Here is a 25,147-nt window from a genome sequence, read left to right on the forward strand (position 1 = left end):
CCAAACCATTCGTCAACATGAGCTGAGCCGAAGAAAGAGAGTGTTTTGGGTGTCAAGCCCTTCAGAGCTTTCACACCTACTGAAAGAGGGAGGCTGCAGCATTGAAAAGGTCAATGCTTCAAATACCATCAAAAGCACTGGCAAGGATTATAAATCAATCAAAAACAACTGGATATATTTCGGAAATTCAGTATAACGACACAATATATTCTAAAACTGAGGATATTGTTGATGTTTTTGGGAAAATCTATACTAAGGTGTATGAGGGGCAAACTGATAGGTCTCTACATAACCAGAATAAAAGTTTTCTGCAAAAAATTAACTTTCCAGAATTAGAAGAGAGCCTGCAAAGTGACCTGATTAAACCTATTTCTAAAGAAGAAATAGTATATACAATTCAACATATGAAAGTACATAAGTCGCCAGGGCCTGATGGTATTACAGCTGAATTTTACAAAGAGTTTGCTGATAGTTTGGGAAAAGAATTGTCTCATGTATTTAATTATATAACTAAAAATAAAATTAGTGACCCCACCTCAATGCGTCAAAAACAATTTTCATACATAAAACCAATTTGGATCCCCTTAACCCAGATAATTACAGACCAATAGCACTAATGAATGTGGATATGAAAATTTTAACATCAATTATAGCATCGAGACTAAAGAAGGTTTTGATATATCTAATTTCTAAGGAACAAGCTGGATTTATGGCAACTAGACAAACCACTGATAACACACTCACACTGCATAATATGATGACGCATGCTAAAAACAACTTTAATATCTATGCTCTTATAATAGATGCCCAGAAAGCATTTGATAGAGTAGACATAAATTTTTTGTTTGATGTGTTACCCTATTTTAACTTGCCCCAAGAATTCATTCAGATGCTACAAATATTATATAGTAATCCATACACTACGCTATACATCAATAGGACTTATTCTAACAGAATACAGATTAAAAATGGTACTCGCCAGGGTTGTCCCATGTCCCCCTTATTGTTTAACCTATATCTAGAACCCCTATTTTTATATATCAAGCAAAATTTGTATCATAATGCACCAATAATTTATAGGAATAAAATATTGATGTCAGCATTCGCCGATGATCTTATTATTTATTGTACAACCCCAATTTCAGACAGTGAAAAGATATTAAAGCTCATAAACGAATTTTCAGTAGTTTCTAATTATAAAATTAACTTACAGAAAATGAATATCTTCCCATTAAGAACCCCAAAGCCTTTTTCACTAATGGCCCTGATGGGGAAGTTAACATGTAAAGAAAATATTAAATATTTGGGTATCAACTTCTACGGATAATAAGGACTTTTATAACAATAATGTTAAATGAGTATGGGAGCACATAATAGCTGATTGTGACAGATGGAAGAATTTAAAACTACCGGTATTAGCAAAAGTATCAATAGTGAAAATGAATATACTACCACGAATGTTATACATATTTAGGTCTGCCCAATTATCAATTTCAAAAACAGTTTTTAAACAAATGCATAAAGATCTAGCTAAATTTATCTGGAACCCAAAAAGAACTAGAATATCTTATGAGAAATTAATGACCCCTAAAACAAGAGGGGGACTTGAGCTACCAAATTTTGAAGCATATTATTTGATTGTAAACGCTAATAAAATTTTAAGAATTGCTAATTATGATGTAACGAATACAACATGGATACCAACTTGGGTGGTCTTGAATCATAAGCATATTTTGGATAGGAGTAAAAAGTTCGAAGGGATCCAGAAACTGCCACAGACATCTTGTCCAAATGTTTTAAAATTAATTATTTATAATGAAAAGTATGACACTGGAAAAGAAGTGCACAATATTTAGTTTTTAAATTGAATGTTTGTCATGATTGGACAAGATTTTAATGCACATGTATATAAGCTCAGCTTGTATGGAGTACACGTTGTTATCTGATGAAGTCACTTGTGGACGAAAACGCAGTATAAATAAAGCGTTAATCTTTATTCCTTGAATTTATCAACTTGTGGTCTGTGGCAGTTTCTGGATCCCTTCGAACTTTTTACTTTTGTTTGGTACTGAACGGAGGTTGGCCGTTACTTTCTTGTTGATATTTTGGATAGGAAAATAAATCCTAAAGCATTGCCCTTTATGGACAAAATTAGTCTGATAAAATATGGGGTCATGGACCACATAATAACCTGTGTCTCATCTTTGCAAACTTTATTTCAGTCCGTAGATTTATTGCAATATATGATGGTTCTTCAACCTTTCCACAGGAATCCTAATTTTAAACTAAATAATCAGCTGATCGATCTCAGCAAATTTCCATTAATACTTAATCTGACTCTATTTGATGTTTTTAATAAACTTGACTTATCAGCTTTACAAATTAGACAGGAAATGAATCTACCTAGAAGTTACATTGTTATAATGAGACAAGTTAAAGAACTTGCCTTGAGCTACTTTAGGAACTTTAAACCTGCAGCGGATTTGTGGATAAGTGCTCTGAATTGTGGCAAGCTATCCAACAAGACACTAAATTTATAGCAACTGCATATAAATTAATTAAGGATTTGAAATTTCAGGACAAAATTTTGCTTTCAGAGTATTGGGTAAAAAAGTAACAGTAACAGACAATCAGATATTAAAAGCAATTGATATAACTAGGAAATCAGTTTCTTTTCAAGAACCGATGTACACGCAATTGATGATTTGGAACAATGCATATTACACACATCTTAGATTACATAAATTTAACCCTAGGAATTCTCCAATTTGTCCATACTGTGCAGATCAAACAGCGGATCTTCTTCATATGTTCTGGAGTTGTAAATGCGTATATAAACTTTGGAACTCTCTTAAAGTACAACTGCAAAAGATGGGTTATCAAAGTTCTACACTGTCATGGGAATTTATGATTCTACACATTCCTCCAAGAGAGCTTTCCAGATCGCAAACTATTATTTGTATGAATATTTTTTTGCTGATGAAACTCTATATAGCCACAAATTGGCTAGAACCACATAAGACATCATGGAATAATTTTAAGCTTGTGGCTATAAAGCATATACTAGCACACAAATTACTTCTGAAACAAACTAACAAAAATATTAATAACCCGAAAATATGGGAAAAGGTCTTCAATATTATATTAGCATGATACTGATTTTAGGAATATATTAAATATAGGAAGCATTTCATGTAGATAGATATTGTATAAATGGTTTGTAGTAGTTATAGTGTATTATGTGTGTGATGTTTATTGTATTTTTGTAATGTTTTTGGAAAATATATTTCAATAAAAATTTATTATGGAAAAAAAAAAAAAGAAAAGGTCAATGCTAGGAAACTACATTAGAAGTTCTCACCCTGGTAACAAACACCAACAAAAATAAGTGGGATGGAGGGAGGCAGCAGCTACTGTAGTTGTGATCATTCAAACATCTACTGTTAGGGTAAGTATACTGACACAACTGTACTATGTTTATTATTAATTTTCAAGCACCACCAAAATTATCTGCACACAAGTATAGGGACCAGCAAGAAAATGTATTCACAAATTAAACTGGTTAAGCACTTTCATCCTTAAAAACAAAAGGACTTCTTATGAAATAAATGAAGTTACTACTCATACAAGTATAAAAAAAAAAAAAAAAACATGGCTAATACACCAAATAACAACGGATAATTGAATACTGAGATAAAATCAAATCACATGATGTAAACAATTACCATAAGTAAATAATGTACATAAAAACTTAGAAAAAATACATCAACAGTGCAACCAAATTGTAAGTGCAACATTTAACTTTAAAGTACTGTTAAAATAAACATTTTCATTAAGTCTGGATTTCATAACTGTTAGTTTTCAAATGCCACAACAATTCTGTGAACTCTACAGTCTCCACTCATTTACCTCCTATGGTATTTATATCAATCTAATACAAAAATCTTTTTTTCTAAATTCAGTACATTCTAAATTATGTTCATAAAGTGCATTTTTAATTCGTTCTTTTAATATCACAAATATGAACACTTATTTGTTCTCTCAGAGATCTCTCAGTCTTACCAATGTAGAATGCTGGATACTTTTGATACAGAGCAGCATAGCTAACCCCTTTGAGGAACAGTTAATATATTTATTTAATCTTGAAATTGCCATATAAAAAACAACTAACTTCATAAATAAGCCAAAAATAGAACATACCTAACATTTAAAAATGCCTAGTCTATTATTTTTATTGAGGAGCCTGATCTCCAACAAATTTTTCAAATTCATCCCACTCTTAAAAGTTCCACTTGGTCAAACATCAAATGTCTCTTTTAAAAAAGGATGTATGCTAAAAATCACCCATTTTTCCTAACATTATTATTTATGTCTATATTATAAAAACTAATTTACAATAGCTTTTGTTATGTTTAACAAAAAGTTGTTTGTTGCTCTAAACAGGTTGCCCTAAAATACATGTGCAGAAGCCCCTCATGTTTTTCCATAACTTGAAAAAAAATCTCATCTATAAACACTTTGGGGTAAGTCCTCTCACAAAACATTGGTTTTAAAGTCAGAAGTTCTTTCAGCATTACATCACTGTCAGAAATCATACATGCTAGTCTTACTATTTGTCCTTTGACAACACTTTTTTCTGATACAGGGGATGACAACTACAGAAATAAAGGAAAGAATTAAAAAAAAAATGTGGGCTTACAATAAATATTAGAATGAAAATAAGAAGTTATGTACCTACCATAACGTTCCATGTTAGTTGTCTTCTCTCGCCTTCTTTCTTGCTTGATGGGTTCGGAGCTGATCCCTCGGCTCCGACTCGGCACTTGCTTTAGCTCGAGAACTCCTTTTACCAGCTCGAGGCAGCCCCATATCCCATGATGCAAGGCAGGAAGTACCCAGATCTCGTTTGTTGACAAAAGGGCAATAACACCAAGCATAAAATACTTCCCAAAGGAAGAAGAAACTTACAGATGGAAAAAGGACCAGGTTTGAATGGTCTTTAGCATAATAGTTTCTTATACAAGGTCTGTCCAGGCCAGGGGAAGGAGGGAGGGTCGCAAGAAAGAAGCGAGAGAAGACAACTAACATGGAACGTTATGGTAGGTACATAACTTCTTAATGTTAAGTTGTCAATCTCGCCTTCATTCTTGCTTGATGGGACCGGCCCCTAGCACCTCTATCCTGGGTGGCTCAATGGAACAAACTCTTGAGGACTGTAGAGCCAAAACTGGCTCTGTCCCTGGAGGCCAAGTCCAATTTGTAATGGGAAACAAAAGTGTGAGGAGTGGCCCAAGTGGCCCCTGCACAAATAGTGTCCAAAGGCAGTCTAGCTTGAAAAGCTGTAGAAGTAGCTAAACTCCTAGTTGAATGTGCTTTAGGTTTTGAGCACAGCTGTTTTCCCCTGAACGATAAATTTCAGTGATGACCGAAGAAAGCCATCTGGACAAAGTCACTTTAGAAACAGGTAGGCCTTTTTTATTATCCGCATAGGAAACAAAGAGTTGATCAGATTTTCTAAATTTTTTTGTTCTGTCCAAATAATATCTGAGCTGACGGTGGACGTCAAGATAATGTAGCTTTTGTTCAGCTCTATCTGAATAGTTAGGAAAAAATACGGGGAGATCAATGGATTGATTCAGATTGTTTTTTGAAGCGACCTTAGGTAAAAAGGATGGATTAGTTCTCAAGGATACTCTGTCCTTGTGAAAAATCAAATAGGGGGGTCGAACTGAAAGAGCATGAAGTTCAGACACCCTCCTGGCAGATGTAATAGCCACTAGGAATAAAGTTTTCCAAGAAAGATATTTCAGGGAACAAGAAACAGCTGGCTCGAAGGGGGAAGAATCAAGGATGTCAGCACTAAATTTAGATCCCACTGAGGAGGAGGATTCCTGATTGGAGGCTTTAGTAGGAAAATTCCTTTCAAGAAGGCCCTGCAGAGCCTATGGGACATAATATTATGATCTGCTATCCCGACATGAAAATTGGAAATAGCAGCCAACTGAACTCTGACTGTTGAAGAAGAGGAGCCTGCATGAAAAATCTCTGCTAAGAAGTCCAGAACTGCCTGAACAGGGCAGTAAAAGGATCAATATTTTGGGCCTTAGCCCAATAAGAGAAACGTTCCATTTGCTTGTGTAAATCCTCCTGGTAGAGGATTTTAGTGAAGTTACTATGATATCTCTAACTGGGTTAGAGATCAAAGGAAGCCTGGCTAAGGAAGGAAGTGGAGCAACCATGCTGTGAGGTTGAGAGAATGGATTGACGGGTGCAGCTGACCGGATTGGTGAATCAGTAGATCTGGCACTGGGTCCAGATGGCACGGCTGCACCAAAAGGTGACGATGGAGGAACGGAACCAAACTTGTCGAGGCCAGTAAGGGCAATGTGAATCAATTTGGCTCTCAAAACGGTAGCTTTCTGGATCACCTGAGGGATCAGAGGAAATGGGGGGAAGGCATAAAGTAGTCCCTGGGGCCAATCCTGGGTCAGAGCGTCTCTGAGGGGATGGCCTGATAGAGGGAAGAGGCTGAAGAAGTCTGGACATTTGCTGTTTTGGGGAGTAGCAAAAAGATCGCAACATGGACGACCCCATTCCAGAAAAATCTCTTCCGCTATGGATTGCTTGAGAGACCACTCGTGAGGCATGAGAATAGCTCTGCTCAATCTGTCCGCTATAATGTTGGTTTTCCCAGGGATATGCGTTGCTACCAGAAACCGATGAGAGGAGATCGCCCATTGCCATAGTCTGAGCTTCTCGACACAAGGGGTAGGACTTGGTTCCGCCCTGTTTGTTGATATACCAAACTACAGACATGTTGTCTGTGAGGACTGCAATTGTCCCTACGGGAAGAAAGTCGTTGAGGGCTTGCAACGTTAAAAGCACTGCTCTCATCTCCAGGACATTTATGTGCAGATGGTACTCGAACGGTTGCCACGTCCCATGAACCATCCTGCCCTGATAATGACCCCCACCCGATCAGGAGGCATCCGTGGTGACAGTGGCTATCGGGGACGGAGGTACAAAGCACCTGCCTTGGTGAACCTGAGAGGATGTGATCCACCAAGCAAGATGTTCTTTGCATGTTTGTGTCACCAGAATCTGGTGACGCATTGGGAGTTGCTGGTATGACCACTGTGTGAACAGCATCCACTGAAGGAGGCGCATGTAGAATCGAGCCAGGGAACAAGAGTGATGGCCGCAGCCATGAGACCTAATACCTTTAGAACCATTCTGGCCTGTACCTTCTTGCTGGCCAGAATGATCCTGACATGAGTCTGAATGTCTGAAACTCTTTGTTCTGTAAGGGTAGCTGACATCCGAACAGTGTTTAAGTTTGCGCCTATGAAGGTAATAGACTGGCAGGGCGATAAGGATGACTTTTCGGAGTTGACTGAGATGCCCAAATGAGAACAAAGGTCTATTGTGTAATCCCTGGCTTGTATAAGCTGATGCCTGGTGGTGGCTGACAGGAGCCAGTCGTCGAGATACGGAAACACCTGGAATCCTTGACGTCTCAGGTGAGCCGTGACCACTGCCATGCATTTGGTGAACACTCTGGGGGCTGTAGTGAGACCAAAGGGCAGGGCTCTGAACTGGAAATGACTGGACCCCAGCCGAAGCGGAGAAATCTCCTGGAGCGCCTGTGAATTGTGATGTGAGAGTACGCATCCTGAAGATCTATTGAGCAGACCCAGTTGTCCATCCGTAAGAAGGGCAGAATTGACTGAAGAGTGACCATTCGAATCTTGTCTTCCTGACAGACTTGTTGAGTCTGCTGAGATCCAATATTGGTCTCCAGTCTCCGTCTTTTGGGGACCAAAAGAACCTTGAGTAGATTCCCGGCTCTGCATGGTCTATTGTAACTGGCTGAATGGCTCTTTTTTGCAGTAGTTTTGCGATTTCTAACTCTGCAATGTCCCTTAGACCGGTGGTACATCTGGAAGGGAACTTGAGGGGAAGGGACTTTCCTCGAAAGGAATTATGTAACCCTTGGATATGATCGACTGTACCCATCTGTCTTGAGTGAGGGAATGCCAGGCTTCTGGGTACAGTGATAATCTTCCCCCGACTGCCTCCAAGGAGGGACAGCCGGGCAACACCTCAGGGATGCTGAAAGGGCTTCTCAGGAAGAGACTCCCTGTTGCCCTGGTTCTTCGACCCCCTCTGCCTCTAGAGCGCCTGTTGTTGTTACCCCTCTGCCTCTAGGGGTAAACTGACCACGTGAATCGGCGTGACTCCTTGGGATTTACGGAACCACATCTTCCCACCCTTCTGTCCTTTGGGATAAGGCCTAGAAGGGGTGGAAAAACGGACTCCAACAGCAGAAAGAGTCTTGCCATCCTGCTCACACCTGGTCAAGGTCTCCTTCACCTGAGGGCCAAACAAAGCTGACCCATCAAAGGGAGAATTTGTGAAGGACGCCTTAAAGGGATCCAAAATCACATAGCCGCATCCAGGCTTGGCGTCTAAGAGCCACACCTGTGCCTGCGGCTCTACTCGCTCCATCCGCAGCATAAGATATCAGCCGCATGGAGGAGTTAGCAATGGAATTGAGGGTTCCTAGCTGCGAAGCAATCTTTTCTTGGGCCCCTGCAGCTGTAGGATCCTGAACTACTTCTCCCAGCTCCTTCAGGATATCTCTCTGGAGTCTGGTGAAGTGACAAAGATAATTCAGCGAACGCATAGCAAAGGTCGCTGAGGAAAACATCCGCTTGCATACCTATCCATGGTCCTAGAGTCCTTATTAGGAGGATGGACGGGCACGGAAGGATCTGCAAGTTCCTTTTGGTGGCCGCAGCCACCACCATGGCATCAGCGGGACACCCTTGGTAAGGAATTGTTTGTCACTAGGGGCAGTGATAAATTTAGAAGGCCTCCTAGGGACTGGCTCTACAGAGTCAGGAGCTGTCCACGCCTTTCGTGCAATAACCTGCATAAGGGGTCGAAGGCGGAGACACCCAGGAGGTGGAGGGCCGAGATCCAAACGCCTCTAGGTATACTGACTCATCCTCAGAGGGATTGTTGGTGGGCCAGTTTCCCTCTGTTTCAGAAGTTCTAGGATGTCTGAGAAGGAGACATCCTCAGAGGGGATCTAGGGATCCCTCTGACTCATCAAAGTCAGTATCCAAGTGACAGACTCAGGGAGTCTACATGCTTCCTCTTACAAGTCCTCTTCCTAGGAGGATCTCCTGAAACATCAGGAGAATCCTCGAAGAGGGGAAATTCCCAATGGGGAAACCTGAGGCGGAGGATCTCTGGGTCCTGTAGCAAGAGAAGTGGCAGAGATGTCAACAGGTACAATAGAGGGAGGAGCTACGGGAAGAGACTGCTGACTGATACCAGTGGCCAGTACACTCTTCATCACCTCGAATGCTCCCCTCCCAGGCAGGTCCGAGAGAACCCGCTCCGAAGAGCTAGGAACTCCAGGGGCCACCGAAAGGGAAGCCTCCGAGGCAGATGTCGGAGCCGAGCTCACCAAGGCCGAGGCTCCAAGGGGAAGCGGACAAGGGTCCGATGCCACTCACCCCCTCGGAGGAGACCATGGAAGCCCGACCACCGAATCTCTAAGGAAGAGGAGATAAGAGTAGGGGCTGAAGGGACAGAAGGACGTACCCGCCGGCCAGCCGTAGGAGTAACCATGGGCGAAGACTCCAACGGCAAACTCTGGGGTAGAGTCAAGGAGGAACTGTAACGGGGTGTGGACCAACAGTCGCCTGCTGAGACGGACTGTGTAGCATTTGGGCCAGTACCTGTGACTTGAGCAATCTACTGACCACTCTCTCTAGGTCATGATCTGACAACCTGGATGACCTTGAAGATCGGCTCCGATGGCTCCGTTCCGATAGAAGAGGCGGCCGAGCGGAAAGTATCGGCTCCAAGGAAGGAGACCTCGACCTCTTCCTGGAATGGGCCATCGGAGCCGATACTACTGATCCTGTCGGCACCGATTTCTCGGAGCCGCAGAACGCTCGATGTATCGGCTCCAGCCGAGCCGATACAGCCACCAGTAACGGTGTCGGAGCCGATCGAGCCGACACCGATGCCTGTGCCACATGGGTGTCGGAGCCGATCGGAGCCGACACCGATGCCGTACACGGGTGTCGGAGCCGATCGGAGCCGACACCACAGTGGTCAAAACAGATTCGCACCGATAGCCATCGGCGCCGAAAGCTTTGTGGATCGAATCGGCTCCAGCGGGCCGATCTCGACTCTATACGAGTCGGAGCCGAGGCCGCAGGCTTAGAAACAGAAGCCTGGGCCTTGGCAGTTTTGGTTGATTTTGTGGAGCCGACTTAGCCGGAGAGCCCTCCGGCTTAAGAAGACCCCTGAGAATCAACTTATTGCGTCTCTCCTGCAGGACTCTCTGGCTGAAGGAGTGACAAATAGCACAGGAGTCCTGCAGGTGAAGAGGGCCCAAACAGTACAGGCAAGAAGTGTGACAGTCTGTCAGAGACATCTTCTGACAGCACGAGTCACACTTCTTAAAACCTGAAACTCTCCTTAGACATGGTGCCTAAACACAACCACACACACACCAGTCAAAATAAATTAAACTAATACCAAGAGGTATTTAGTAAAAAACACCAACACACACACCCTAACAGGGGGGGGATGGGATAGGGAAAATTGACTGACTAAAAAAAAAATTAAAAGAGACAGGGATTTCTGTCAGAAAAAGGTTAAATTTAAAATTAAACTATCAAAAAATTAGTTTTAACTAAAAGAAGGGGCTTAAATATCACAAATGTGAACTACTTACCAGGAGCTGGTAAAGAGAAGACCTCCCAAGCGAAGCGGCAAACGAGATCTGGGTACTTCCTGCCTTGCATCATGGGATATGGGGCTGCCTCGAGCTGGTAAAAGGAGTTCTCGAGCTAAAGCAAGTGCCGAGTCGGAGCCGAGGGATCGGCTCCGAACCCATCAAGCAAGAATGAAGGCGAGATTGACAACTTAACATCTGCTGTTATCTTTAGTAATAGTGATGTCCAAGTAATTCAAGACTTCAGGATTTAAATAGTAAGTAAATCTAAGAAAGCCAGTTGTTGAACCAGTACAATTAATAGACTCTATTAAATCCTGATTAGTTCCAGTCCAAGAAATGCAGATGTTGACCAGGTACCTTGTGTATAATTTCCAGCAAGTACTACACTTAGAATTAAATAGAAAGTACTTTTCCCAGTACCAAGGATGACAGCACATATCAGGTTGCAAGCTGCACCCATCACAATACCTGATTTTTGGTGATATTTCCTTAGCTGAAATAATTGCTCCCCCAACATTTCTGACAAAGTACCTTTTGGGGAGTTTGTAAAATCAATCATCTCATTACATTCCCAAAAAGACATGTTACCAGGTACCCCTCCTTCCTTTCCCATTACACCTCCAATAACTGCAGTCTACTTGTGAGAAAAATCTCTGAAATCTACTTGGTCTATAAAAATACCTTTGCAAATACTTCCATGCAAAAATCTTAAACCTTCTAGATTTTGTTACATACCTGGGAGCCATACAGATATCCTTCCATTGTTTCTTTGTATATTGCCTTTCTGTTTTCATTTCCCAGTCTTTTTTAACCTCTTGTGATTGGCATCTATTAATTTGCATGCCCTACTAATTATCCCTCTTTTACTGCAGCTCCTGTTCTGGACTCAACTCTAACCTCAACCAGAGCTGGTCTTTTATTTAACACTCCCCTATCCTTTTCTGTCTGCCTATACGCTATAAATCCCTGGTAGGCAATGCAGTTTCCATCCGGGAGTCTGAACTTCTGCTTGGCTTCACCCCACTCTATGACTTTCCCCTACCTCGTTATTTACTGCTAATACTTAGGTTTCTCTGTCAGTTGTTGTCAATAAATTTCATCTCCCCCATACTTATTTTCTGTGTCCATACTTAACAGTCATCCCTTTTGGTAAAATCTATTTTCTCCATTCTCATATTGGCTTATCCCCCAAAATATTTTCTGCTACTTTGCCTATATAATATTCTGTATGGTTGTTACTGTCCTGCAGAAGTGTCTGCATCCAAAATCCTATTCTCTTCTTATTTTGTAACCCTGCCCCTACTTCAGCCTCATTTCCTTACATTTTGATTTGTAGACTTCTGTTTGTGCTATGTATAGGAGCCTTAAATGTGTAGCTTCAAAGTTTCTCTTTAAATTGGTAATTCTACACCACCTTAATCTGTGGACAGTAATAACTTATCTTACTTAACTTTTTACTCCTTTCCCTGTCAAATAAATTCCTTCAGTTCTTTATTAATTATGGTCCTCATCTTTTCCTCCAGTTGATAAAAATATATCCAACCTGTGCACAATACTAAAGGGACTAAAACATTTTCACTGTTTGTATTTTACTATTCATATCAATCATCAAGAGATTCCAACTTCTCACTGTTTGTATTATCATTTTTAATCTGTTCCCACTTATCCCTTAGCTACCACAATAGAATCCCTTTTAATCGAAGGACCCAAATTCTTCATCTTATCATGTCACCATAAATATGGGCATTGCTGAACCAATTCATGTGTGGGAAGACAGTTTATTGCTACAGCCTTTGTTTTATCCTCATTTATTTTATATCCTGAAAAAATTTAACTGTCTTAAACTGTTCCATAACAATGGCATATACTTTTTTGGATTTATCAAATATAAAATAATATCATAAATAATATCATCTGCAAATAAGACAAATTTTTATTGAGTACCATACCAGTTATATCCTTGAATTTGTGAGTACTTTAATTTCTTTGCCAATGTCTCTAAGTACATGGGAAATAACAAAGGAGAAAGACGACAGCTTTGCCTGTCTCCTTTATTCAACCCAGCCTGTCAGAGAAGAACCTTTCCACCCTGATTGCCGCTGACCTTTCATATATCTTCCTATTTAACCTCATTATTCTATCAAGAAATGCAAACGCCACCACTGCCCTACTCAAAAAATCTCAGCTAATTCTATCAAAAACCTTCTTTGAATCAAGACCAACCAACAATAATGGGGTCTTCTTGCACTACTGTTTCCCTTTGGATCATCATCATTCCATTACTGTTTTCAAACGTTTGTCACCCCTTCACAAAACCATACTGATAAGTACCTATCAGATTTGGAAACCCCTTAGCCATTCTCTTAGCTAGTGTAAAAATGAATACTTTATAATCATTGTTTAAAATTGAAAAGTGATCTGTAGGAAGTTGGATTTAAAGGATCTTTGCCCTCCTTGAGTAGTGTGGCCATGGGGTACTGTCTCTTCCTTTTAAAATATGGTTAAACAAAACCTTCCAGATCTTGATAGTGTTTTTTTTTTCCTTCTAACATCCAAATTTCCAGAGGAATACCATCTGCTCTTGGAGACTTCCCTACTGATTGATTATATAGCAGCAATTTTATGTAATCTTTTCCTGTTTTAGCAGTTAATTCTTGAGACTCATCTTCCTCTAACCTTGGCATATTTAAGTCTTCCGTAAATGTTATCATTGGTTTCTTTTCTTGGTTCCCGATTCCTCTGCTTTACACAGAATTTTCACAGAATGTCCACAATACCTCTAATACCTCGAAGGGTTCACTGGTTATTTTTCTAGTCATTGGCTCCCTTAACTTGGTAATAACCCTTTCCATTTTCTGTTGCCTAACTCATTGTAATAATATTTTTTGTGGTCTGGGGTTGCTCTAATTGCTCCTCTTCCTGTTCCTTAAGATACGCCTTCACCTGTGATACTTTAACCTTTGACAATCCCTCTAAGTAATTCATATTACTTTTTTCATACATCTTTCACTCACATCTTACAACCTTTTTAAATTTCATTTTATCCAATTTCTTAGCTGTTCCTTTTCAACAAATCTGTACACTCCCAAGCAACTACTGAATCATTTTCACTACCCATTCATTAAAATCCTCTCTTTTTAATAGGCGAGTAGGAAGGTGTTAATTTCTAATTTTTACTTGATTATCATCCAGCTTTATCCACATCTTTGTTGACGCATGATCCAAAATAGTTACTGGATGTGATTTAAAACTAGATAACATCAAAAGATGTGGTCACCAGACTACACAATTTAAATAAAATAATTTATTGAGCGCTTTTGTCCTGTAATATTTAGTAGGACTTTATCAGAATACATAGTAGCACAGAACACTGTCCTTATATATAGAACAGCCCTAATAAAACAAATTAGCTGAGCTAATCACCTTAATTCATTCAATAAAGATTTAAAGCTCCAAATCAATCAATAGAAACAGTAGTAGTAATCTATAAAACAATGCATAGTTAAATAAAACATATGTAATTATTTTTATTAAAAATGTATACAAATGTAAACTCTATTGTACAAACTAATGCATCTAAACACAACTTAATTAAAATACAACCCAGTTTTATAATTTCATTGCATTTAATTTTAACAAAGGTTGTATCGACAAACACTCATTTAATCCAGGGTGTCGATGACAATAAACCAAATTGCTATCGAAGTTATTTATTTTCCAGCCTATTTTGCCATTCCACTCCTCTAGGATTAAGTGTATTTTTTCCAAGTATTCCAAACTGAAATCTGTCAAATTATGTGCATGCTAAAGAGTGTTTATATAAAGCATTATTGTATTTGTTCTTGATGTCATACACATGCTTGTATATTCTTTTACATAGCCTTCTCTCAGTCTTACCCATGTAAAATGCTGGGCAAGTTGAGCATTTTGCTAAATATACCACTCTTCTAGAATGACAGTTCCCTTTATAAAAATGTACCTTGGGTCCTGTTGCATTATTTAAAATCAGTGAATTTACATCTAAAATGTTTGTGCATTGTTTACAAAAACCACACCAATATATCTCCTATTTGCTCAAACAATCATTGTGTACAATTCTGGTCAATCTCAAAAATATTTTTAAAATTACGTGAAGGTTTGTATGTAAAAAGAAGTTATGTTCTTACCATAACGTTTCATCTGTGTTGTTGATCTATACTGTTTGATGCTTGAAGTGCACTTTTGTTTTTCCACCATTTTGTGAGGAACAGAAATCGTCAATGAAAAGGCTGACTGAGACACTCACACACAAGACAGATGTAAATTCTATCAACAACAGTAGAGGGAAATACCAAGAATAGCAGAGAAAGGGAAAAATACCAATGATGGTAATATAAAAAGAGGGTTTCCATAAAAGATAGTGGGAGAGGGAAAGGTTACCGACAAAGGTAACGAAAACATCATGAAGGTATGTAGGGCAGAGAAGCAAAATCACACAAGAAAAGCTAACGAGAAGGAAATTAAACTAATTGTTTAAAGTTAACAGGAATTTGTTAAAAGAATAATAAAGATTTTTAAACTTAGCTGGACAGTATCAGAATGGCAAATGAGATCTGAGGTAATGGAGATAGGGGCATTGTGGGTAGAGTCTTAGCTTGAGGGTTTTTTGGTTGGCGCAAGCTGTATAATGGCTGAGCCAGTTCTGAGGATCGGTACCGAGTCCCATTCGTCAAGAATGAATGAAGATTGACAACATCAGATATAAAGGATCCCTGCTTTAAAAAAAACATTCCAGTTGTTACACAGCATACGCTTAACGTCTTTGCTACATTTATTGTATTCTAAAATCATGGCATGCTCAAATTTCTTTGGTGATGTACTTTTTGTACACATTTTTAATAAAAAACTTTTTTGACATATGTTTTATTTAACTATGCATTATTTTATAAATTACTAGTACTGTCTCTGTTGATTGATTTGGAGCATAAATCTTTATTGAATGAATTAAGATGATTAGAATAGCTAACTGGTTTTACTAGGAATGTTCTCTCTCTCTCTCTCTCTATATATATATATATATATATATATACATATATATATATATATATATATATATATATATATATATATATATATATAGTGTTCGAACAGTGTCCTGTGCTACTATTTATCCTGATAAAGTCCTACTACAGGATGAAAGCACTCAATAAATTACTTTATTTAAACAGTGAAGTCTGATGACCACATCTTCCGACATTATCTTTTTTTGCTTCTTGGTTCTGGTGATAATGGTCTGACACTTGTCTTGGTTTTTAAATGTTTAAAAACTGTCAATTAAATATCTATGCTCTTGCGAAATGTAGTTTCTGTCCAATCAAGCTCAATTATTGCACTTAAGAGAAAAATATGTAAATTGTTGTCTGGGCTTCTGCTAGCAATTTCACAACTTCCATTCCAGCTATTCTCATATATTTCTTTAAAAATCTGTCCTCTTTTGTTACAATTTCCCTTGGAGGTCCTCCAATACATCCTCACTGTTGTATATATGATTCCAATCTCTATCCATGAATAATATTCCCTAATCAAAGTAATTACCTCCCCCACAATTTCCTTATGCTTCTTAATAGTAGTTTTAGATGGAAAACAAATGCATGCAATTGTAATCCTCCTCCTTGTCAATAACCCATTATTATCTGAAATCTACCCTTGTTGTCTTTCTTCTCCTCCTCTGTTCCTATTGGAGCCCCTCTTACAATCAGTATTATTACCCTTCTTTTCCTTTATCCTTGGTACTCTACTGAATAACCAATCTGAAATCCTTTTTTTTTTGCAAATTCACATGCTTGTTCATCTCCTATAACATTGCTATTAGTACCCTACACTTCTTAATATAATTCAGTATTCTGCTTCTTGTCCATACATACAATGCCATTCATATTCCTTGATAATACTGATAAAGTAAGCCATTCTGATAAGATGATATAATTTTCACATATTCTACATGACAATTTTCTTTTAATATAAGTTTCCAACCAGCAAATTACATGCATACATTAGCTTTTGGTAGGCTGAACTTATATGCAATTGGAGCTACTTGTCTCCATTTACATCCATGTCACATTTTCTCGGATTTCCTGTTTCAATAAAAGCATTAAAAAAAACTCTTACATTTTATTTGTAACCTCCCCCAACCCATTTTAACTCACATCAAACACAAACTATATACATTTTCAAAAAGGAAAACTGCCCCTCCATTTATGGGCAGATGCCCCAGATAGACAGCTGCACCCAAGACGTCACACATTCTAAAGTTAAATTTAAGCATGCTGACAATGCATTTTATAGCCTGTACTCCATTCTGCACCCAAGCCATCCTTTCTTGACCAGTTTCACCTTGCCTCCCAGATGTGAAAAATAACTTGGATACTCTAAATTAAGTGAATTAAGAGAAAGTGCTCAGCTATTATTAAATAAATAAATTATGTATCATTATTCATACTAAGGTAGTTGTTGCTAGTAGGAATGTATCTGCTTGTATTCTCTTCAATTTAATAGGCAATTTATTTTCACTGAACTATGTGTCATATCTTTAAGTACTATTTTAGTGTTTCTTCATACAAGTACCTCACAAATCATGGGTCAGTCAGGTCTTGATTTATTATGTGTCTGCAGACTTTATTTTGTAGCATTTCTCTGGCAGAAAAAAAATGAAAAAAAAAAAAAGTAAATTCCTACTTTAACATCATGGACATTAGCAACAGTCACTAATAAAACTGATAAGACTGCCCCACCTTGTATTTAGAATACCTATGAATACTGCATATAATAACTTTACAATCGAACATGAAGAGAAGAAAAATAAATGTGTTCATTGTTTTCCACGTTTTATCCTTAAGTCAGCCAAATGACCTGGTTCAAATGGAGCATGAGTTAATTTTTCTAGAAAAAAATTAAGATCCAATGAAATGGTCACCTGTTTCCTAACAGGCTTGTTATGCAATATCCATTTTCCACAAGAGACTGCACTGAAAGAGGGAGGTCTGTGGGCAGAGATGCAGAAATGAGTAACAAAAGAACCCCAACAAAGGAATAAGACAGACCAAAGAATTATAATCCACACAAATGCTATAGAATCAGAAAAACACACAAAAAATATAGAATCACAGAAACAATAGCCTTAAATGTGACCTCGTTCATATCTTGGCACCAACGAGAAAATTGTTTTCATTTACTAATATTTGATTTTTAATAGCAGGTTTTCTTGCCTACTTTAATATCTGCTGCATGCCCTCAGCATTCTAATATCCAAGCAGTTAGTTACAGTTGCGACAATATATGAAACACTCCTTATCTTGTGTCAGTAAGTGCAGTTTTTGAGGAAGCTTGTGGTGTTGCCATTGGCTATTTCCAACAGAAGGAAGGAAGGAAGGACAGTTGTGTAAGTAACCACTGAACAAATAAAACACTGAAAGGACGAACACGGCAGCATAAACTGAATAAAAAACAAAAATATTTAATGCATAAACCATGGTAAGCGCTTTCACATAAAATGCTTCCTCAGACCTTTTAACACAAATCAAAACATATGGGAATATATACAAAGCATCAATTCAAATAAGCCAATAGCTGTTCATCCTTAATTAATTATTTAATTATACAATATTATTTAAAAGGGAAATACATACAGACATCCTAAAAATCTATAAAAAATATGTATAAAAACTATATAAAAACACAGAAATTTCATTCCAACTATACTTTATAATAACATAGGGAATATATAAACTATGTCAAACATAAATCGTTTGTGTCATTTATACAACCTCCTTTTTCTCAAGAGGGGTTTGATGGAGGCACGTTCATTTAGCCCATGGCCTCTATCAGCTCTAAAAATAATCATCCAGTTGTTCTCCTTGAACTCAGTGTGATTACAAATATTACCCATTCGTATGTTGGGCATCACAAAATCAATAACTCTAAAAACAAACTGATGCAATTCACCAAAGGCCATAACATGTTTAGAGAGGGCATTAGTAGTAACACCCTTCCTAATGCCATAAATATGTTCTCTAATCCTGTCACGAAGACAGCGATTAGTTTTACCTACGTAAAATGATGAACAAAAAGTACACTGGGCAAGACAGACAACATTAGCAGTCATACAATCAGCTTTAATGTTATAAGAAACACTCCTATGTAAATCAGGATGTTCAAAAACAGCAGAAGTATCAATATAACCACAAAAATTGCATTTACCACAAGGTAGTGTACGTAAACTTAACATAACAGCAGATGTTCAAATAATCACTGCTGCTGTAGTCTTAACTATATGGGTTAAATCTTGCACATGATTTAACACATGGCCGGTTTCCAAAGCTTCAAGGACAGCTTTCATGTGTCTAAACCATTACTCAGTTCGAACTGCGATGAAGAAAAATAATGGTTTAAGCAAGCCATTAAGAGCTTTCATGCCTACTGAAAGACAGAAGCTAGAGCCCTGAAAAGGTCAATGCTAACAAACAAAAGATAGAGGTCCCCATCCAGGCAACAAAGACATACAAAAATATCTTCAAATTTTCCCTTAAGGAAGCTCTACTCTTAGTATAATCAGACTACTCACTATATTATAAGCCTAGCACTTGTTCTCAAAACTTCTCTACTAAGTAAGCACTCTCGTACTAAGTAAAGCACTACATCCACCTACCACCCCTGTGAATATCCACTTCCCTTAAAGGCACAGCACTCCCTTATACTGTTCTAACATGTCGAGTGGTAGATTACTGGCGTCCTCTCCAGTTCAGCTGGTTAATCTGGGTATCTTGAGACAATGCTACAATTGTCTCATGTACACAGACAACCCTCTCCTCCTCCCAACAAACACAAATACATGTGAGAGATGCAACTATATAGCCAAACTGGAGGCTGAATTCTCTCAACTCAGGGCTGGCATGACCAGACAGGAAGAGATGGTAACCACACACACAACAAACCCAGTCCCACATAGACCTACCACAACTGCAAACCAAACACATAAAAACACAAAGACATACTCGGAGGCTCTAATAAAAAACTTACCAAAACAACAGAGGCTCCCAAAGCAGACATCCAAAAATCCACCACCTCAAAACAAAACACATGCAACACATACTTTAATAAATCAGTGTGTCAACCAATCACAGCCCTTAAGGCCAAACACCATGCCTGATACACTAGTAATAGGTGACTCTATAGTCAAATACACTGATGTCCCGCTTATCAGGCTGAACAAGGAGAGGGTGACTGTGAGCTGCCTATCGGGAGCTAGGATCCGCCACATAACACACGCATTCAGGTCACTCCAAAGCAAGTACAAATATGACTCCGTCATTGTCCATGCTGGTGTGAATGACCTGAGACGTACCTCCCTGGACTACATGAAAAGAGACATAGAGGAGCTCTCTGATTATGTAGCCCAGGCTGGTATGACCCTGACCCTGAGCAGCATCTTGCCCTCACCAAGAATGATGCCACAATACATAGACAAGATGATCAGCTTTAATAATTGGCTGAAGTACTGGTGTCATTCTAAGGGGATCCAATGTCTGTCTGCCTGGGATGACACGTTGGACAAGCCACGCTGCTTCGCAAGGGATGGCTTACACCTGTCACCACTGGGCTTCCGGATATTGGCTAAGGCTCTTGCCACCCCCATAGTGCCTTTTTTAGGCAAGGCTCAAAAGACAAACCCACCTCCTTAGAAAACAAAAATGGAAAAAAAACTAAGGGTAATGCTGCTCAACGCCAGAAGTCTAAATCTCAAGATGCAGGCACTCGATGCACTCCTCAGTATGGAGAACATTGACGTCTTTGCAGTAACTGAAACCTGGTTCAAGGCTCCTGAGAGCACCCCAGTGCTACCAGGCTATACCTCATATCATGCTTTTTGGCCCCAAAACCCGGGCCGAACCACAAAGGGAGGGGGAGTGTCCATATTCATCAAGGACACCCACACCTCCAGGTTAGTAGCAACACATGAAGCATCACAGACCATACAGGTGCAACTAACCATAGGCAAAACTGCTATACAACTGGTAGCATGTTACAGACCACACTCCCAATCTCAGGAACCCCACTCAGCCTTCCTGAAGACATTGGAGGATATGAATGTATCACAAAATACCATCATACTGGGAGACTTCAACTACCCAAACATAGATTGGGTACATTATTCTAGCCCTAACACCCTAGCCCAAAGGTTCCTGGAATTCATAAATTCAAATGCACTGGAACAACTAGTCATCTCTCCCACTAGGGGAGATAATATACTAGACCTGATCATCACAAACATGGGGACAAAATGCTCCACACCGGAGGTATACCCCTCACTAGTGAGATTTGACCACAAACTAATCACCCTGGATATACATATCCCACCTCCACCCCAGCACAAAAGACCACAGTGAAAAACTTCTCAAAAGCAGACTTCACTCTTCTTAAGACTGAGATGGTATCCTTTAAGCCCACTGGGCCAGTGGATACCACATCCCACAATGCCGAATACTTCACAAATGCTTTCTATGGACATCTCCAAGAATGCATGGATCATGCAATCCCAAATAAATCCAAGTCCCTCTCCACCAAAGGCAAGCATCCTGTCTGGTGGACCTCAGCCATTAACAAATTGTATAACAAAAGAAGGAAGCTACTGCACGTCAGAGCAAAATGCCATAAAGGGAAGACATCTCTGATCAACATTAGCAGAAAACTACGTTCTCTCATAAAAACATCCAAGGCCAACTTTGAGAGAAAAATCGCTAAGGACACTAAAGATAACCACAAAGCCTTCTTCAGCTATGTTAGAAACCTGGGCAGAAACCCTCAGATATGCTCAGAGTTAGTTCACAACAACAAAAAATACACTGAACCCACAGATATTGCCAACATTCTGGCTGACAGGTTCAGTGCAAATTTCTCCCCTCCCTCACCCCCAAAAGAAGAAATACTTATCCCAGCTGAATGTAATCTCCCTGTCATCTCAGATGTCCAAGTGAGAATCGCCCTCAACAAAGCTAAAAACACAGCATCAATGGGACCTGACGGTATCCCGGGTTGCGTGCTACGTGAACTCCAAGAGGAGCTAAATGCTATTTAACCTTAGCCTTACTACAGGATATGTACCTGAACACTGGCGTACAGCAACAGTGGTCCCACTCCACAAAGGGGGTACCTCTACAGACCCTGGGAACTACCGCCCCACTCCACAAAGGGGGTACCTCTACAGACCCTGGGAACTACCGCCCCATAAGCTTAACCAGCCTGGTCTGCAAAGCTATGGAAAGAATCATTATGGAACTCATAAACAGAGACATAGGGGACCTACAGACACTTGACCCCACCCAGTTCGACTTTGTAAAGGGCAGATCCTGCCTTTTGAACCTGGTTGACTTTTTCGAAACAGTCACTAGAGCCATTGATGAGGGCAAAGCAGTCCATACAGCCTACCTGGACTTGGCTAAGGCCTTCGACACAATACCCCACTCAGGCATCATAGATAAGCTCAACAGCTTAAACGTAAACCCTTATGTCACTAGATGGGTTGCAAACTGGCTAAAGGACAGAACCCATAAAGTTAAAATCGCTGGAGCAATGTCAGACTCAAAGCCAGTCACAAGTGGTGTCCCACAGGGATCTGTCCTGGGACCTCTCTTGTTCGGCATTTATTTCTCAGATGTTAAAGCAAACATGGGAGGGTTGCAGCTGACAAAGTTCACAGATGACTGCAAACTTGGCGCCATAGTCGATACACCAGCGGACACATACATCCTACAAAAAGGCCTCACAGAAACGGACAACTGGTGCTGGAGTCACGGCCTTAAACTAAATGCCAAAAAATGTATAGTCATCCCCTTTGGGAAAAACAAAGTACCCACAAATTATCACATAGGCAGCAACCCACTGAGTATGGAAAAAGTAATCAGAGACCTAGGGACCCAAGTCGACAGCGACCTCTCATTTGACACCCACGTTGCCAAAGTGGTTAGAAAAACATTCTACCTTGCACACCTCATCATGAAGGGATTCACATCCAGATCCAAGGATGTCATTGTACCCCTATACTCCTCCCTCATCAGACCCATGATTGAGTACAATGCCCCATTTGGTATGTACCTCACCCGGCATTTGCAACAGCTGGAGAGACCACAAACGTACCTCACCAAGAGGATCAAGGGTCTCCAACATATGTCTTATTCTGCCAGACTAAAGAAACTTCAGCTCTATTCAGTAGCATACCGCCTGCTCAGAGGTGATCTCTGCCTGACGTACAAGGCCACGTCCAATCAGGATCTGATGGACATGCTCCACCTCATAAAATCCAAATCCATCAGGACCACGAGAGCTAAAGACTTAAACCTCGGCACAAGTATGAATAGGACATGCTGGAGGGATAGATTCATAACCCAGAGGCTTCCCATGCTTTGGAACAAGATCCCAGTTCATATTAGGCAGAGCCCCTCACTGACTCTCTTCAAGAGAAATCTTGATGAGTGGATGGGAGATCGTAAGTTTACCCCAGGGGTCACATCTGTGTCACTGCTAGACAGGGGCACAGTAAACTAATTCTATTATATAAGGGGACCTTCATTGTGTCACTACTAGACAGAGGCACAGTATTCTAAATTTATTCTGTACATTTTTGTACCATTTCATGGGGTGGCAAAAGCCACATCACTATGGCTAGGCTTACAAATGCCCCAGGGCAGATAGCCTAGTACTAAACTATGAAACTATGAAACTAAGAATGGCTAATGCACCAATGATAATTTGAACATCTACTGTTATGATAAGTTTACTAACATAACTGTACCATGTTCATCGTATTGACCACTGCTGCAGTAGGCTTAGCTACACTGGTAGATTACCATAGCTGAGGCTGACTGGGAGGAGGAGGAAGAATGCAGGTCCAGGAGCCCCTGGAGAATGGTGCTACCAAAGTATGCCCTAGGCCTTTAAAAATAATCTAGTTTATAATGACTTGCACAGGTATGCACATAGGACTAAGTTGCTGCTTCCAGAATACTTCTAGAATAAAACTCTTTCCAAAAAGCCACAGATGAAGCCAAGGCCCTGATAGAAAGAGCCTTGACCCCTACCTGGAACTGCCTTGTGGTTAGAATAATAAAATGAAATAGTATGATACGGCCATTTGGAAATAAAATGCTTTGAAAAAGTTTTTTTTATTTCATCTTACCTTCCCAAGAAATGAACAACTGATCAGAATTCCTAAAAGATTTTGTTCCATCAAGATAGCATCTGGGTTGTCTGTGGACATCCAAGGTATGAAGTATCCTTTCCCCCTATTTTTTATGTTCTGGAAAGAAGACAGGGAGATAAACAGCTGTGTTGAAAGTAAATCTGGATACCACTTTAGACAAAAATGGAGGACTAGTTCTTGAGGAAACCTTGTTTTTGTAGAAAAAGAGAAAACAGTGAGCCACCATAAGAGCCTGCAACTCGTGCACTTTTCTTGCAGAGGTCAAAGCCATCAATAACACTGTTTTCCATGTTAAGAACCTGAAGTCAGCATGATAACCTGGTTCAAATGGAGCAAGAGTTAGTTTTTCCCAAGGAGGAGCTACCCGTTTTCTAGGAGGCTTGATATGCAATGCTCCTTTCAAAAACATCTTCACATGAGATTGCACTGAAAGAGGGTGATCCATGGGCACACAGTGACTATAATCTATCCTTCTTGTACAGAATCTAAGTTGTCTAGGAAAATCTAATAGATGCAAAAGGTGTTCTTTTTTATTTAATTTAGTACGGTGAATACAAAACAGAAAGTTGAATGGACTTATTGAATGTTACTGCTGAAATTACTTATCAATGCCAACTTTAAGTCTGAAACTGTTCTACTAAAGTAATAGCAACCAAACAAAAGTAACTGCTATGAAAGTTTATCTCAGTTGTTATCTGCCATGTCAGAGTGGTAAATATCATTTCTCTAACCTTACGTTACAGTCCAAAGATGGAGAGATGCATCTTCCAAGAGTTCTAAAGTGAAGAAATCCTTTAAGGAAAGTCTTGCAAGAAAGGTGAGATATTGTCTGTAGTTTGGCTAAAAAATGAGCAGGAACTGAAGAAACCTGAACAAAGCTTTAAGAAAAAGACAAAACAAAATCAGATTAGTAGTTTAAAGTGGTCTAAAACCCTTGGCAAGGGATAGTATAGAATAACAACAAATCAAGAAACAAATCTGTTAAGACTTCCCTGTTAGGCCTTACCATTCCCATAAAATACTCAAAACTTCTGTACAAAATGAGCTGCTATTAAGAATCAAAAGTTTGTCCTCCATGTCGATAGGTTCAGTGTTTTGAGACTGTAACATATTACTTGGATCAGCAAGACTTATGTACAGGTAATGGCCAT

At 39.6% G+C, this 25,147-nt stretch overlaps 1 protein-coding gene across 1 annotated transcript in view; it reads right to left on the bottom strand.

Annotated features, from left to right (window-relative positions):
* The window catches only part of DPY19L1 (dpy-19 like C-mannosyltransferase 1), a 2,139,210-nt gene that overhangs the window by 454,773 nt on the left and 1,659,290 nt on the right, over positions 1–25,147 (bottom strand). The gene's annotated exons all lie outside the window — the stretch shown is intronic.

Source organism: Protopterus annectens, chromosome 3.part0, assembly GCF_019279795.1.
Source record: "Protopterus annectens isolate FY-2018-M chromosome 3.part0, PAN1.0, whole genome shotgun sequence".
In the NCBI taxonomy this organism is placed as follows: Eukaryota; Metazoa; Chordata; order Ceratodontiformes; family Protopteridae; genus Protopterus; species Protopterus annectens.